Genomic DNA, 15,177 nt, shown 5'->3' with positions numbered 1-15,177 from the left:
TTATGGAAAAAAGTGCTTAAAAATTTAAAAAAGTCTCCTATTTCTCAAGAAAAGTACACTGATGCACAATCAATAATTTATTTGGGCCTTTTGCTGATATATTGGTGAATTTCGCATGCAATGATACCAGTTTTTGCCATAAAGTTACGCGTAACAATAATTGGAGACACAAAATCAGCTGTCGTCACTTAGACTAAAAATCATGCATTCCGACTTGACTGCGGCCAATTTAGTCACCGCTTTAAATGGCATTTTAAGGCCTTTACCCCATCCGAATGCACTGAAATTGCATATTTCATTGTGGAAATAGTTGAAATCTCATGTGGAGAAAGTTTGAAAAAGATAGGACAAAGTTGAGTTCCCTTAAAGGTTAATTACACTAAATCATGTGTATCCCTCCGTGGTCCATTCGAAAGTAGTGCCTATTTCTAAAGAGTTCCTTTTCTCTTCTTGAATATAAGCCATTTAACAATGTGAGACATGTCTTTTGTGGTTATTTGTAATATCCTGTATGTGTCTGGAGTACTTTGATGCCTTGATGGAAGCTAACTTAAAAGATGAACTTTTGAGGGTGTGTTTTCTATTGTGTGGGGCTTTGTCGAAATTAGGATCCGAAACACGTTTTTCTACGGTGGGTTCATTCGACAGCGATTTACTTCTTAGAAGTTTGCGAGACGGTATGTTTGATTGCAATTATTGGAAGATGACAGATCCATCTTTAAATGATACCAGGTTCGGAAAAATTGATACGTCGGAAAGGCAAGAAAAATGCTGTGTGAAAGTTGTCAGTTTATAATGGGACCCTATGGGAATCGGAATTAGTGTAATATAACCTTTAAAAAGCACATTTACTGCAATGTCAAGGTCACATGGATTCGTCTGCAAGCGAGACAAGTAGAAAATGAATTTTAATGAATGTTTTGATGATTTGTGGTGCTAAAATAGATGAGAGATGTCAATATTTTGGTCCAAATGGATGTTTAGTGGTGTGGTTTGGACTGTTCCGGATGGGTGGGGGACCTGGTATGGACAAGTAAGGGTAACATTTCCAACAAATCTTAAATGTAAATATTATTATGTCCATAGATTGAAGTTTCAGGTGGAGAGCAAGATGAAAAATATGCCAAATTACATGCATGCAACCATTTATGCCATTTTTCTTTGTTTGTAGGCCTGACCGTTTGTCCTTGAGCCGTAGATGGTCAACAATCCGCTAGCTGTCTTGCTCTGACTGGTGCACTGGACATGATTTCAATGTGAGTCATCATACTGATTGTTTAATTAACACATGAATTTCAGTTTGTTCGTTAAAGTACTAACTTAGCTGTGTATTTTCAGTGGACGTAGTGGTGCGGTTTGCAGGGTGGTAGACTAGGTATTTCCATATATACACTATGTTTACAGAATTGCGGCCAGTGGAGCAACATAGCTGATTGAGTTAATAGCACTAGTTCTTCAGACAAATACTTTATTTTCAAACCTATAAAGCATATTTAGCTGTAGGTGGGGCCATTTAGCTGTAAGATCTGGCTTTGTTCTGTTAAGCCCTTAGAGTAATGAATTTCAGAGTGAAGACCATAGCGCCTTTTCCTAGGCAAGTATCGGGCAGCTGTATGTCTTTTCAGAAATGCACAGTCTTCTTAAGCATGTCATTGTGTTTGCTTTTAATAAGATAGGCAATAAACTCATAACCTTTAGACAAATGAGCATCTGTAAATTCAGATTTTACTATTTCAGAGTCAGCCAGACCATGATTGAGCTTAAGGATTGTGCTGCGGATGCAGCCTGTGCAGTTCCGGGAGAAAGTCACTGTCTTGGGCAATGCGGGTCTGGTATCAGGTAAGCACTATTGTAGCCTCACACTTTTGGGGGGTCTGAAGCCTTGTGCTGTCAATGCGATCTGGTTCAAGTACAATCAGAATGCATTCTCAAAGCGAGTACTTCATCAGATATGGTTATCTCAAGCTTACAGTTCGCGGGCAGATATGACTTCGATTTGTTCTTGCTAGAAGAACCCCCTACAGGCCAAACTATGCGTTAAGCACTATTTTCCACAGCAAACCCTTGCAGACAGAAAAACAATACTTAAAATTACTTCTGGCATTTAATTTCTAATTTCCTTTATATCTCTTTTGTATGTTTGTTTGCCCTTTTAACTCTGACATGCCATCTTGCTCACATTGATGGAGCATACCTGTTTTGTTTAGAGCCAAGTCCCCAGCTGCTCGAGTTTTGCCGTGTCAATAATGAGAAAGCCATGGCATGATGTCTCCTCTATGTGTTTCCTTATCTCAGTGTTGAACATAATTGCCAGTTTCAGGGGCCTAACATTTTATTTTATTAAAGGTCTGGATGATCCTTGCCTGACTGCGGTTTGTGTAGACCTCAATACGACTCTGTGTCCTGAACAGAGGCCGCAGTGGTGCAGCGCTTGTGGACGATCCATCAACATCCTGAAAGGTCAACACTACACCAAGCTGGGAAAATTGATCCTGATAGTCATCCCCAGGTAGTGGAATGAATGTACACTGAACTACAGAGGATTCACACCCAAATGACTTTCCTGCCACGACATTAGTGTGGCCACTCGCGTAGGAATTCCTTAGCAAACATGCTCTTTTGCATGGTGACTGTGGGCATTTTTGCAAAACTTACGCTTTCAACACTGGATTTTAAAGAGAAATACTTGATAAAATGTCGCTAACAGGACTATTTATATAAGAGAGACTATCTGGATGCGCATTAAGTGTCACTTTGTGTCGTAAGCTGTTGAAGGAGTGATTTGCGCCTTTTTAAGTGTTAATTTTGGGTAGCCGGCTTGTATCGGCTTGAAAGCTGCAAATTATGCCTCTCATCATAATAGCACTTATTTTTGTAATTGCAATGTGTATGTTTAGATTGTAAGTGAAGCTTTTAATAATAATTTTCTTAAAAAACATGATTTATATGCCTTCAGTGAGTTTTTTATGGAAAAAAGTGCTTAAAATTTAAAAAAAGTCTCCTATTTCATCAAGAAAAGTACACTGATTCACAATCAATACATTTATTTGGGCCTTTTGCTGATATATTGGTGAATTTCGCATGCAATGATACCAGTTTTTGCCATTAAAGTTACGCATAACAATAATTGGAGACACAAAATCAGCTGTCGTCACTTAGACTAAAAATCATGCATTCCGACTTGACTGCGGCCAATTTAGTCACCGCTTTAAATGGCCATTTTAAGGCCTTTACCCCCATCCGAATGCACTGAAATTGCATATTCATTGTGGAAATAGTTGAAATCTCATGTGGAGAAAGTTTGAAAAAGATAGGACAAAGTTGAGTTCCCTTAAAGGTTACATTACACTAAATCATTGTGTATCCCTCCGTGGTCCATTCGAAAGTAGTGCCTATTTCTAAAGAGTTCCTTTTCTCTTCTTGAATATAAGCCATTTAACAATGTGAGACATGTCTTTTGTGGTTATTTGTAATATCCTGTATGTGTCTGGAGTACTTTGATGCCTTGGATTGGAAGCTAACTTAAAAGATGAACTTTTGAGGGTGTGTTTTCTATTGTGTGGGGCTTTTGTCGAAATTAGGATTCCGAAACACGTTTTTCTACGGTGGGTTCATTCGACAGCGATTTACTTTCTTAGAAGTTGCGAGACGGTATGTTTTTGATTGCAATTATTGGAAGATGACAGATCCATCTTTAAAATGATACCAGGTTCGGAAAAATTGATACGTCGGAAAGGCAAGAAAAATGCTGTGAAAGTTGTCAGTTTTATAATGGGACCCTATGGGAATCGGAATTAGTGTAATATAACCTTTAAAAAGCACATTTACAGCAATGTCAAGGTCACATGGATTCGTCTGCAAGCGAGACAAGTAGAAAATGAATTTTAATGAATGTTTTGATGATTTGGGTGCTAAAATAGATGAGAGATGTCAATATTTTGGTCCAAATGGATGTTTTAGGTGGTTTTGGACTGTTCCGGATGGGTGGGGGGACCTGGTATGGACAAGTAAGGGTAACATTTCCAACAAATCTTAAATGTAAATATTATTATGTCCATAGATTGAAGTTTCAGGTGGAGAGCAAGATGAAAAATATGCCAAATTACATGCATGCAACACATTTATGCCATTTTTCTCTTTGTTTGTAGGCCTGACCGTTTGTCCTTGAGCCGTAGATGGTCAACAATCCGCTAGCTGTCTTGCTCTGACTGGTGCACTGGACATGATTTCAATGTGAGTCATCATACTGATTGTTTAATTAACACATGAATTTCAGTTTGTTCGTTAAAGTACTAACTTAGCTGTGTATTTTCAGTGGACGTAGTGGTGCGGTGCAGGTGGTAGACTAGGTATTTCCATATATACACTATGTTTACAGAATTGCGGCCAGTGGAGCAACATAGCTGATGAGTTAATAGCACTAGTTCTTCAGACAAATAACTTTATTTTCAACCTATAAAGCATATTTAGCTGTAGGTGGGGCCATTTAGCTGTAAGATCTGGCTTTTGTTCTGTTAAGCCCTTAGAGTAATGAATTTCAGAGTGAAGACCATAGCGCCTTTTCCTAGGCAAGTATCGGGCAGCTGTATGTCTTTTCAGAAATGCACATGTCTTCTTAAGCATGTCATTGTGTTTGCTTTTAATAAGATAGGCAATAAACTCATAACCTTTAGACAAATGAGCATCTGTAAATTCAGATTTACTATTTCAGAGTCAGCCAGACCATGATTGAGCTTAAGGATTGTGCTGCGGATGCAGCCTGTGCAGTTCCGGGAGAAAGTCACTGTCTTGGGCAATGCGGTCTGGTATCAGGTAAGCACTATTGTAAGCCTCACACTTTTGGGGGGTCTGAAGCCTTGTGCTGTCAATGCGATCTGGTTCAAGTACAATCAGAATGCATTCTCAAAGCAGTACTTCATCAGATATGGTTATCTCAAGCTTACAGTTCGCGGGCAGATATGACTTCGATTTGTTCTTGCTAGAAGAACCCCTACAGGCCAAACTATGCGTTAAGCACTATTTTCCACAGCAACCCTTGCAGACAGAAAAACAATACTTAAAATTACTTCTGGCATTTAATTTCTAATTTCCTTTATATCTCTTTTGTATGTTTGTTTGCCCTTTTTAACTCTGACATGCCATCTTGCTCACATTGATGGAGCATACCTGTTTTTGTTTAGAGCCAAGTCCCCAGCTGCTCGAGTTTGCCGTGTCAATAATGAGAAAGCCATGGCATGATGTCTCCTCTATGTGTTTCCTTATCTCAGTGTTGAACATAATTGCCAGTTTCAGGGGCCTAAACATTTTATTTTATTAAAGGTCTGGATGATCCTTGCCTGACTGCGGGTTTGTGTAGACCTCAATACGACTCTGTGTCCTGAACAGAGGCCGCAGTGGTGCAGCGCTTGTGGACGATCCATCAACATCCTGAAAGGTCAACACTACACCAAGCTGGGAAAATTGATCCTGATAGTCATCCCCAGGTAGTGGAATGAATGTACACTGAACTACAGAGGAATCACACCCAAATGACTTTCCTGCCACGACATTAGTGTGGCCACTCGCGTAGGAATTCCTTAGCAAACATGCTCTTTTGCATGGTGACTGTGGGCATTTTTGCAAAACTTACGCTTTCAACACTGGATTTTAAAGAGAATACTTGATAAAATGTCGCTAACAGGACTTATTTATATAAGAGAGACTATCTGGATGCGCATTAAGTGTCACTTTGTGTCGTAAGCTGTTGAAGGAGTGATTTGCGCCTTTTTAAGTGTTAATTTTGGGTAGCCGGCTTGTATCGGCTTGAAAGCTGCAAATTATGCCTCTCATCATAATAGCACTTATTTTTGTAATTGCAATGTGTATGTTTAGATTGTAAGTGAAGCTTTTAATAATAATTTTCTTAAAAAACATGATTTTATATGCCTTCAGTGAGTTTTTTATGGAAAAAAGTGCTTAAAATTTAAAAAAAGTCTCCTATTTCATCAAGAAAAGTACACTGATTCACAATCAATACATTTATTTGGGCCTTTTGCTGATATATTGGTGAATTTCGCATGCAATGATACCAGTTTTTGCCATTAAAGTTACGCATAACAATAATTGGAGACACAAAATCAGCTGTCGTCACTTAGACTAAAAATCATGCATTCCGACTTGACTGCGGCCAATTTAGTCACCGCTTTAAATGGCCATTTTAAGGCCTTTACCCCCATCCGAATGCACTGAAATTGCATATTCATTGTGGAAATAGTTGAAATCTCATGTGGAGAAAGTTTGAAAAAGATAGGACAAAGTTGAGTTCCCTTAAAGGTTACATTACACTAAATCATTGTGTATCCCTCCGTGGTCCATTCGAAAGTAGTGCCTATTTCTAAAGAGTTCCTTTTCTCTTCTTGAATATAAGCCATTTAACAATGTGAGACATGTCTTTTGTGGTTATTTGTAATATCCTGTATGTGTCTGGAGTACTTTGATGCCTTGGATTGGAAGCTAACTTAAAAGATGAACTTTTGAGGGTGTGTTTTCTATTGTGTGGGGCTTTTGTCGAAATTAGGATTCCGAAACACGTTTTTCTACGGTGGGTTCATTCGACAGCGATTTACTTTCTTAGAAGTTGCGAGACGGTATGTTTTTGATTGCAATTATTGGAAGATGACAGATCCATCTTTAAAATGATACCAGGTTCGGAAAAATTGATACGTCGGAAAGGCAAGAAAAATGCTGTGAAAGTTGTCAGTTTTATAATGGGACCCTATGGGAATCGGAATTAGTGTAATATAACCTTTAAAAAGCACATTTACAGCAATGTCAAGGTCACATGGATTCGTCTGCAAGCGAGACAAGTAGAAAATGAATTTTAATGAATGTTTTGATGATTTGGGTGCTAAAATAGATGAGAGATGTCAATATTTTGGTCCAAATGGATGTTTTAGGTGGTTTTGGACTGTTCCGGATGGGTGGGGGACCTGGTATGGACAAGTAAGGGTAACATTTCCAACAAATCTTAAATGTAAATATTATTATGTCCATAGATTGAAGTTTCAGGTGGAGAGCAAGATGAAAAATATGCCAAATTACATGCATGCAACACATTTATGCCATTTTTCTCTTTGTTTGTAGGCCTGACCGTTTGTCCTTGAGCCGTAGATGGTCAACAATCCGCTAGCTGTCTTGCTCTGACTGGTGCACTGGACATGATTTCAATGTGAGTCATCATACTGATTGTTTAATTAACACATGAATTTCAGTTTGTTCGTTAAAGTACTAACTTAGCTGTGTATTTTCAGTGGACGTAGTGGTGCGGTGCAGGTGGTAGACTAGGTATTTCCATATATACACTATGTTTACAGAATTGCGGCCAGTGGAGCAACATAGCTGATGAGTTAATAGCACTAGTTCTTCAGACAAATAACTTTATTTTCAACCTATAAAGCATATTTAGCTGTAGGTGGGGCCATTTAGCTGTAAGATCTGGCTTTTGTTCTGTTAAGCCCTTAGAGTAATGAATTTCAGAGTGAAGACCATAGCGCCTTTTCCTAGGCAAGTATCGGGCAGCTGTATGTCTTTTCAGAAATGCACATGTCTTCTTAAGCATGTCATTGTGTTTGCTTTTAATAAGATAGGCAATAAACTCATAACCTTTAGACAAATGAGCATCTGTAAATTCAGATTTTACTATTTCAGAGTCAGCCAGACCATGATTGAGCTTAAGGATTGTGCTGCGGATGCAGCCTGTGCAGTTCCGGGAGAAAGTCACTGTCTTGGGCAATGCGGTCTGGTATCAGGTAAGCACTATTGTAAGCCTCACACTTTTGGGGGGTCTGAAGCCTTGTGCTGTCAATGCGATCTGGTTCAAGTACAATCAGAATGCATTCTCAAAGCAGTACTTCATCAGATATGGTTATCTCAAGCTTACAGTTCGCGGGCAGATATGACTTCGATTTGTTCTTGCTAGAAGAACCCCTACAGGCCAAACTATGCGTTAAGCACTATTTTCCACAGCAACCCTTGCAGACAGAAAAACAATACTTAAAATTACTTCTGGCATTTAATTTCTAATTTCCTTTATATCTCTTTTGTATGTTTGTTTGCCCTTTTTAACTCTGACATGCCATCTTGCTCACATTGATGGAGCATACCTGTTTTTGTTTAGAGCCAAGTCCCCAGCTGCTCGAGTTTGCCGTGTCAATAATGAGAAAGCCATGGCATGATGTCTCCTCTATGTGTTTCCTTATCTCAGTGTTGAACATAATTGCCAGTTTCAGGGGCCTAAACATTTTATTTTATTAAAGGTCTGGATGATCCTTGCCTGACTGCGGGTTTGTGTAGACCTCAATACGACTCTGTGTCCTGAACAGAGGCCGCAGTGGTGCAGCGCTTGTGGACGATCCATCAACATCCTGAAAGGTCAACACTACACCAAGCTGGGAAAATTGATCCTGATAGTCATCCCCAGGTAGTGGAATGAATGTACACTGAACTACAGAGGAATCACACCCAAATGACTTTCCTGCCACGACATTAGTGTGGCCACTCGCGTAGGAATTCCTTAGCAAACATGCTCTTTTGCATGGTGACTGTGGGCATTTTTGCAAAACTTACGCTTTCAACACTGGATTTTAAAGAGAATACTTGATAAAATGTCGCTAACAGGACTTATTTATATAAGAGAGACTATCTGGATGCGCATTAAGTGTCACTTTGTGTCGTAAGCTGTTAAAGGAGTGATTTGCGCCTTTTTAAGTGTTAATTTTGGATAGCCGGCTTGTATCGGCTTGAAAGCTGCAAATTATGCCTCTCATCATAATAGCACTTATTTTTGTAATTGCAATGTGTATGTTTAGATTGTAAGTGAAGCTTTTAATAATAATTTTCTTAAAAAACATGATTTTATATGCCTTCAGTGAGTTTTTTAATGGAAAAAAGTGCTTAAAATTTAAAAAAAGTCTCCTATTTCATCAAGAAAAGTACACTGATTCACAATCAATACATTTATTTGGGCCTTTTGCTGATATATTGGTGAATTTCGCATGCAATGATACCAGTTTTTGCCATTAAAGTTACGCATAACAATAATTGGAGACACAAAATCAGCTGTCGTCACTTAGACTAAAAATCATGCATTCCGACTTGACTGCGGCCAATTTAGTCACCGCTTTAAATGGCCATTTTAAGGCCTTTACCCCCATCCGAATGCACTGAAATTGCATATTCATTGTGGAAATAGTTGAAATCTCATGTGGAGAAAGTTTGAAAAAGATAGGACAAAGTTGAGTTCCCTTAAAGGTTACATTACACTAAATCATTGTGTATCCCTCCGTGGTCCATTCGAAAGTAGTGCCTATTTCTAAAGAGTTCCTTTTCTCTTCTTGAATATAAGCCATTTAACAATGTGAGACATGTCTTTTGTGGTTATTTGTAATATCCTGTATGTGTCTGGAGTACTTTGATGCCTTGGATTGGAAGCTAACTTAAAAGATGAACTTTTGAGGGTGTGTTTTCTATTGTGTGGGGCTTTTGTCGAAATTAGGATTCCGAAACACGTTTTTCTACGGTGGGTTCATTCGACAGCGATTTACTTTCTTAGAAGTTGCGAGACGGTATGTTTTTGATTGCAATTATTGGAAGATGACAGATCCATCTTTAAAATGATACCAGGTTCGGAAAAATTGATACGTCGGAAAGGCAAGAAAAATGCTGTGAAAGTTGTCAGTTGTATAATGGGACCCTATGGGAATCGGAATTAGTGTAATATAACCTTTAAAAAGCACATTTACAGCAATGTCAAGGTCACATGGATTCGTCTGCAAGCGAGACAAGTAGAAAATGAATTTTAATGAATGTTTTGATGATTTGGGTGCTAAAATAGATGAGAGATGTCAATATTTTGGTCCAAATGGATGTTTTAGGTGGTTTTGGACTGTTCCGGATGGGTGGGGGACCTGGTATGGACAAGTAAGGGTAACATTTCCAACAAATCTTAAATGTAAATATTATTATGTCCATAGATTGAAGTTTCAGGTGGAGAGCAAGATGAAAAATATGCCAAATTACATGCATGCAACACATTTATGCCATTTTTCTCTTTGTTTGTAGGCCTGACCGTTTGTCCTTGAGCCGTAGATGGTCAACAATCCGCTAGCTGTCTTGCTCTGACTGGTGCACTGGACATGATTTCAATGTGAGTCATCATACTGATTGTTTAATTAACACATGAATTTCAGTTTGTTCGTTAAAGTACTAACTTAGCTGTGTATTTTCAGTGGACGTAGTGGTGCGGTGCAGGTGGTAGACTAGGTATTTCCATATATACACTATGTTTACAGAATTGCGGCCAGTGGAGCAACATAGCTGATGAGTTAATAGCACTAGTTCTTCAGACAAATAACTTTATTTTCAACCTATAAAGCATATTTAGCTGTAGGTGGGGCCATTTAGCTGTAAGATCTGGCTTTTGTTCTGTTAAGCCCTTAGAGTAATGAATTTCAGAGTGAAGACCATAGCGCCTTTTCCTAGGCAAGTATCGGGCAGCTGTATGTCTTTTCAGAAATGCACATGTCTTCTTAAGCATGTCATTGTGTTTGCTTTTAATAAGATAGGCAATAAACTCATAACCTTTAGACAAATGAGCATCTGTAAATTCAGATTTTACTATTTCAGAGTCAGCCAGACCATGATTGAGCTTAAGGATTGTGCTGCGGATGCAGCCTGTGCAGTTCCGGGAGAAAGTCACTGTCTTGGGCAATGCGGTCTGGTATCAGGTAAGCACTATTGTAAGCCTCACACTTTTGGGGGGTCTGAAGCCTTGTGCTGTCAATGCGATCTGGTTCAAGTACAATCAGAATGCATTCTCAAAGCAGTACTTCATCAGATATGGTTATCTCAAGCTTACAGTTCGCGGGCAGATATGACTTCGATTTGTTCTTGCTAGAAGAACCCCTACAGGCCAAACTATGCGTTAAGCACTATTTTCCACAGCAACCCTTGCAGACAGAAAAACAATACTTAAAATTACTTCTGGCATTTAATTTCTAATTTCCTTTATATCTCTTTTGTATGTTTGTTTGCCCTTTTTAACTCTGACATGCCATCTTGCTCACATTGATGGAGCATACCTGTTTTTGTTTAGAGCCAAGTCCCCAGCTGCTCGAGTTTGCCGTGTCAATAATGAGAAAGCCATGGCATGATGTCTCCTCTATGTGTTTCCTTATCTCAGTGTTGAACATAATTGCCAGTTTCAGGGGCCTAAACATTTTATTTTATTAAAGGTCTGGATGATCCTTGCCTGACTGCGGGTTTGTGTAGACCTCAATACGACTCTGTGTCCTGAACAGAGGCCGCAGTGGTGCAGCGCTTGTGGACGATCCATCAACATCCTGAAAGGTCAACACTACACCAAGCTGGGAAAATTGATCCTGATAGTCATCCCCAGGTAGTGGAATGAATGTACACTGAACTACAGAGGAATCACACCCAAATGACTTTCCTGCCACGACATTAGTGTGGCCACTCGCGTAGGAATTCCTTAGCAAACATGCTCTTTTGCATGGTGACTGTGGGCATTTTTGCAAAACTTACGCTTTCAACACTGGATTTTAAAGAGAATACTTGATAAAATGTCGCTAACAGGACTTATTTATATAAGAGAGACTATCTGGATGCGCATTAAGTGTCACTTTGTGTCGTAAGCTGTTGAAGGAGTGATTTGCGCCTTTTTAAGTGTTAATTTTGGGTAGCCGGCTTGTATCGGCTTGAAAGCTGCAAATTATGCCTCTCATCATAATAGCACTTATTTTTGTAATTGCAATGTGTATGTTTAGATTGTAAGTGAAGCTTTTAATAATAATTTTCTTAAAAAACATGATTTTATATGCCTTCAGTGAGTTTTTTATGGAAAAAAGTGCTTAAAATTTAAAAAAAGTCTCCTATTTCATCAAGAAAAGTACACTGATTCACAATCAATACATTTATTTGGGCCTTTTGCTGATATATTGGTGAATTTCGCATGCAATGATACCAGTTTTTGCCATTAAAGTTACGCATAACAATAATTGGAGACACAAAATCAGCTGTCGTCACTTAGACTAAAAATCATGCATTCCGACTTGACTGCGGCCAATTTAGTCACCGCTTTAAATGGCCATTTTAAGGCCTTTACCCCCATCCGAATGCACTGAAATTGCATATTCATTGTGGAAATAGTTGAAATCTCATGTGGAGAAAGTTTGAAAAAGATAGGACAAAGTTGAGTTCCCTTAAAGGTTACATTACACTAAATCATCGTGTATCCCTCCGTGGTCCATTCGAAAGTAGTGCCTATTTCTAAAGAGTTCCTTTTCTCTTCTTGAATATAAGCCATTTAACAATGTGAGACATGTCTTTTGTGGTTATTTGTAATATCCTGTATGTGTCTGGAGTACTTTGATGCCTTGGATTGGAAGCTAACTTAAAAGATGAACTTTTGAGGGTGTGTTTTCTATTGTGTGGGGCTTTTGTCGAAATTAGGATTCCGAAACACGTTTTTCTACGGTGGGTTCATTCGACAGCGATTTACTTTCTTAGAAGTTGCGAGACGGTATGTTTTTGATTGCAATTATTGGAAGATGACAGATCCATCTTTAAAATGATACCAGGTTCGGAAAAATTGATACGTCGGAAAGGCAAGAAAAATGCTGTGAAAGTTGTCAGTTTTATAATGGGACCCTATGGGAATCGGAATTAGTGTAATATAACCTTTAAAAAGCACATTTACAGCAATGTCAAGGTCACATGGATTCGTCTGCAAGCGAGACAAGTAGAAAATGAATTTTAATGAATGTTTTGATGATTTGGGTGCTAAAATAGATGAGAGATGTCAATATTTTGGTCCAAATGGATGTTTTAGGTGGTTTTGGACTGTTCCGGATGGGTGGGGGACCTGGTATGGACAAGTAAGGGTAACATTTCCAACAAATCTTAAATGTAAATATTATTATGTCCATAGATTGAAGTTTCAGGTGGAGAGCAAGATGAAAAATATGCCAAATTACATGCATGCAACACATTTATGCCATTTTTCTCTTTGTTTGTAGGCCTGACCGTTTGTCCTTGAGCCGTAGATGGTCAACAATCCGCTAGCTGTCTTGCTCTGACTGGTGCACTGGACATGATTTCAATGTGAGTCATCATACTGATTGTTTAATTAACACATGAATTTCAGTTTGTTCGTTAAAGTACTAACTTAGCTGTGTATTTTCAGTGGACGTAGTGGTGCGGTGCAGGTGGTAGACTAGGTATTTCCATATATACACTATGTTTACAGAATTGCGGCCAGTGGAGCAACATAGCTGATGAGTTAATAGCACTAGTTCTTCAGACAAATAACTTTATTTTCAACCTATAAAGCATATTTAGCTGTAGGTGGGGCCATTTAGCTGTAAGATCTGGCTTTTGTTCTGTTAAGCCCTTAGAGTAATGAATTTCAGAGTGAAGACCATAGCGCCTTTTCCTAGGCAAGTATCGGGCAGCTGTATGTCTTTTCAGAAATGCACATGTCTTCTTAAGCATGTCATTGTGTTTGCTTTTAATAAGATAGGCAATAAACTCATAACCTTTAGACAAATGAGCATCTGTAAATTCAGATTTTACTATTTCAGAGTCAGCCAGACCATGATTGAGCTTAAGGATTGTGCTGCGGATGCAGCCTGTGCAGTTCCGGGAGAAAGTCACTGTCTTGGGCAATGCGGTCTGGTATCAGGTAAGCACTATTGTAAGCCTCACACTTTTGGGGGGTCTGAAGCCTTGTGCTGTCAATGCGATCTGGTTCAAGTACAATCAGAATGCATTCTCAAAGCAGTACTTCATCAGATATGGTTATCTCAAGCTTACAGTTCGCGGGCAGATATGACTTCGATTTGTTCTTGCTAGAAGAACCCCTACAGGCCAAACTATGCGTTAAGCACTATTTTCCACAGCAACCCTTGCAGACAGAAAAACAATACTTAAAATTACTTCTGGCATTTAATTTCTAATTTCCTTTATATCTCTTTTGTATGTTTGTTTGCCCTTTTTAACTCTGACATGCCATCTTGCTCACATTGATGGAGCATACCTGTTTTTGTTTAGAGCCAAGTCCCCAGCTGCTCGAGTTTGCCGTGTCAATAATGAGAAAGCCATGGCATGATGTCTCCTCTATGTGTTTCCTTATCTCAGTGTTGAACATAATTGCCAGTTTCAGGGGCCTAAACATTTTATTTTATTAAAGGTCTGGATGATCCTTGCCTGACTGCGGGTTTGTGTAGACCTCAATACGACTCTGTGTCCTGAACAGAGGCCGCAGTGGTGCAGCGCTTGTGGACGATCCATCAACATCCTGAAAGGTCAACACTACACCAAGCTGGGAAAATTGATCCTGATAGTCATCCCCAGGTAGTGGAATGAATGTACACTGAACTACAGAGGAATCACACCCAAATGACTTTCCTGCCACGACATTAGTGTGGCCACTCGCGTAGGAATTCCTTAGCAAACATGCTCTTTTGCATGGTGACTGTGGGCATTTTTGCAAAACTTACGCTTTCAACACTGGATTTTAAAGAGAATACTTGATAAAATGTCGCTAACAGGACTTATTTATATAAGAGAGACTATCTGGATGCGCATTAAGTGTCACTTTGTGTCGTAAGCTGTTGAAGGAGCGATTTGCGCCTTTTTAAGTGTTAATTTTGGGTAGCCGGCTTGTATCGGCTTGAAAGCTGCAAATTATGCCTCTCATCATAATAGCACTAATTTTTGTAATTGCAATGTGTATGTTTAGATTGTAAGTGAAGCTTTTAATAATAATTTTCTTAAAAAACATGATTTTATATGCCTTCAGTGAGTTTTTTATGGAAAAAAGTGCTTAAAATTTAAAAAAAGTCTCCTATTTCATCAAGAAAAGTACACTGATTCACAATCAATACATTTATTTGGGCCTTTTGCTGATATATTGGTGAATTTCGCATGCAATGATACCAGTTTTTGCCATTAAAGTTACGCATAACAATAATTGGAGACACAAAATCAGCTGTCGTCACTTAGACTAAAAATCATGCATTCCGACTTGACTGCGGCCAATTTAGTCACCGCTTTAAATGGCCATTTTAAGGCCTTTACCCCCATCCGAATGCACTGAAATTGCATATTCATTGTGGAAAT

The 15,177-nt window shown here is 38.9% G+C and overlaps 1 long non-coding RNA gene across 6 annotated transcripts; it reads left to right on the top strand.

Moving 5' to 3' along the window:
- Positions 1 to 1,075: 1,075 nt before the first annotated feature.
- LOC127835161 (uncharacterized) lies at positions 1,076 to 14,841 on the top strand. Of its 6 annotated transcripts, XR_008028388.1 has the most exons (13): positions 2,372 to 2,509; positions 4,149 to 4,233; positions 4,712 to 4,812; positions 5,320 to 5,483; positions 7,123 to 7,207; positions 7,687 to 7,787; positions 8,295 to 8,458; positions 10,099 to 10,183; positions 10,663 to 10,763; positions 11,271 to 11,434; positions 13,074 to 13,158; positions 13,638 to 13,738; positions 14,246 to 14,841. It is a non-coding gene; the product is annotated as an uncharacterized LOC127835161 (long non-coding RNA). The 6 variants fall into 6 exon arrangements; XR_008028389.1 differs by lacking the exons at positions 2,372 to 2,509; positions 4,149 to 4,233 and adding an exon at positions 1,076 to 1,256; XR_008028391.1 differs by lacking the exon at positions 7,123 to 7,207.
- Positions 14,842 to 15,177: the final 336 nt, after the last annotated feature.

This window comes from Dreissena polymorpha, chromosome 6 (assembly GCF_020536995.1).
Source record: "Dreissena polymorpha isolate Duluth1 chromosome 6, UMN_Dpol_1.0, whole genome shotgun sequence".
Classification (NCBI taxonomy): domain Eukaryota; kingdom Metazoa; phylum Mollusca; class Bivalvia; order Myida; family Dreissenidae; genus Dreissena; species Dreissena polymorpha.
This window is presented reverse-complemented; position numbering and strand designations above follow the sequence as displayed.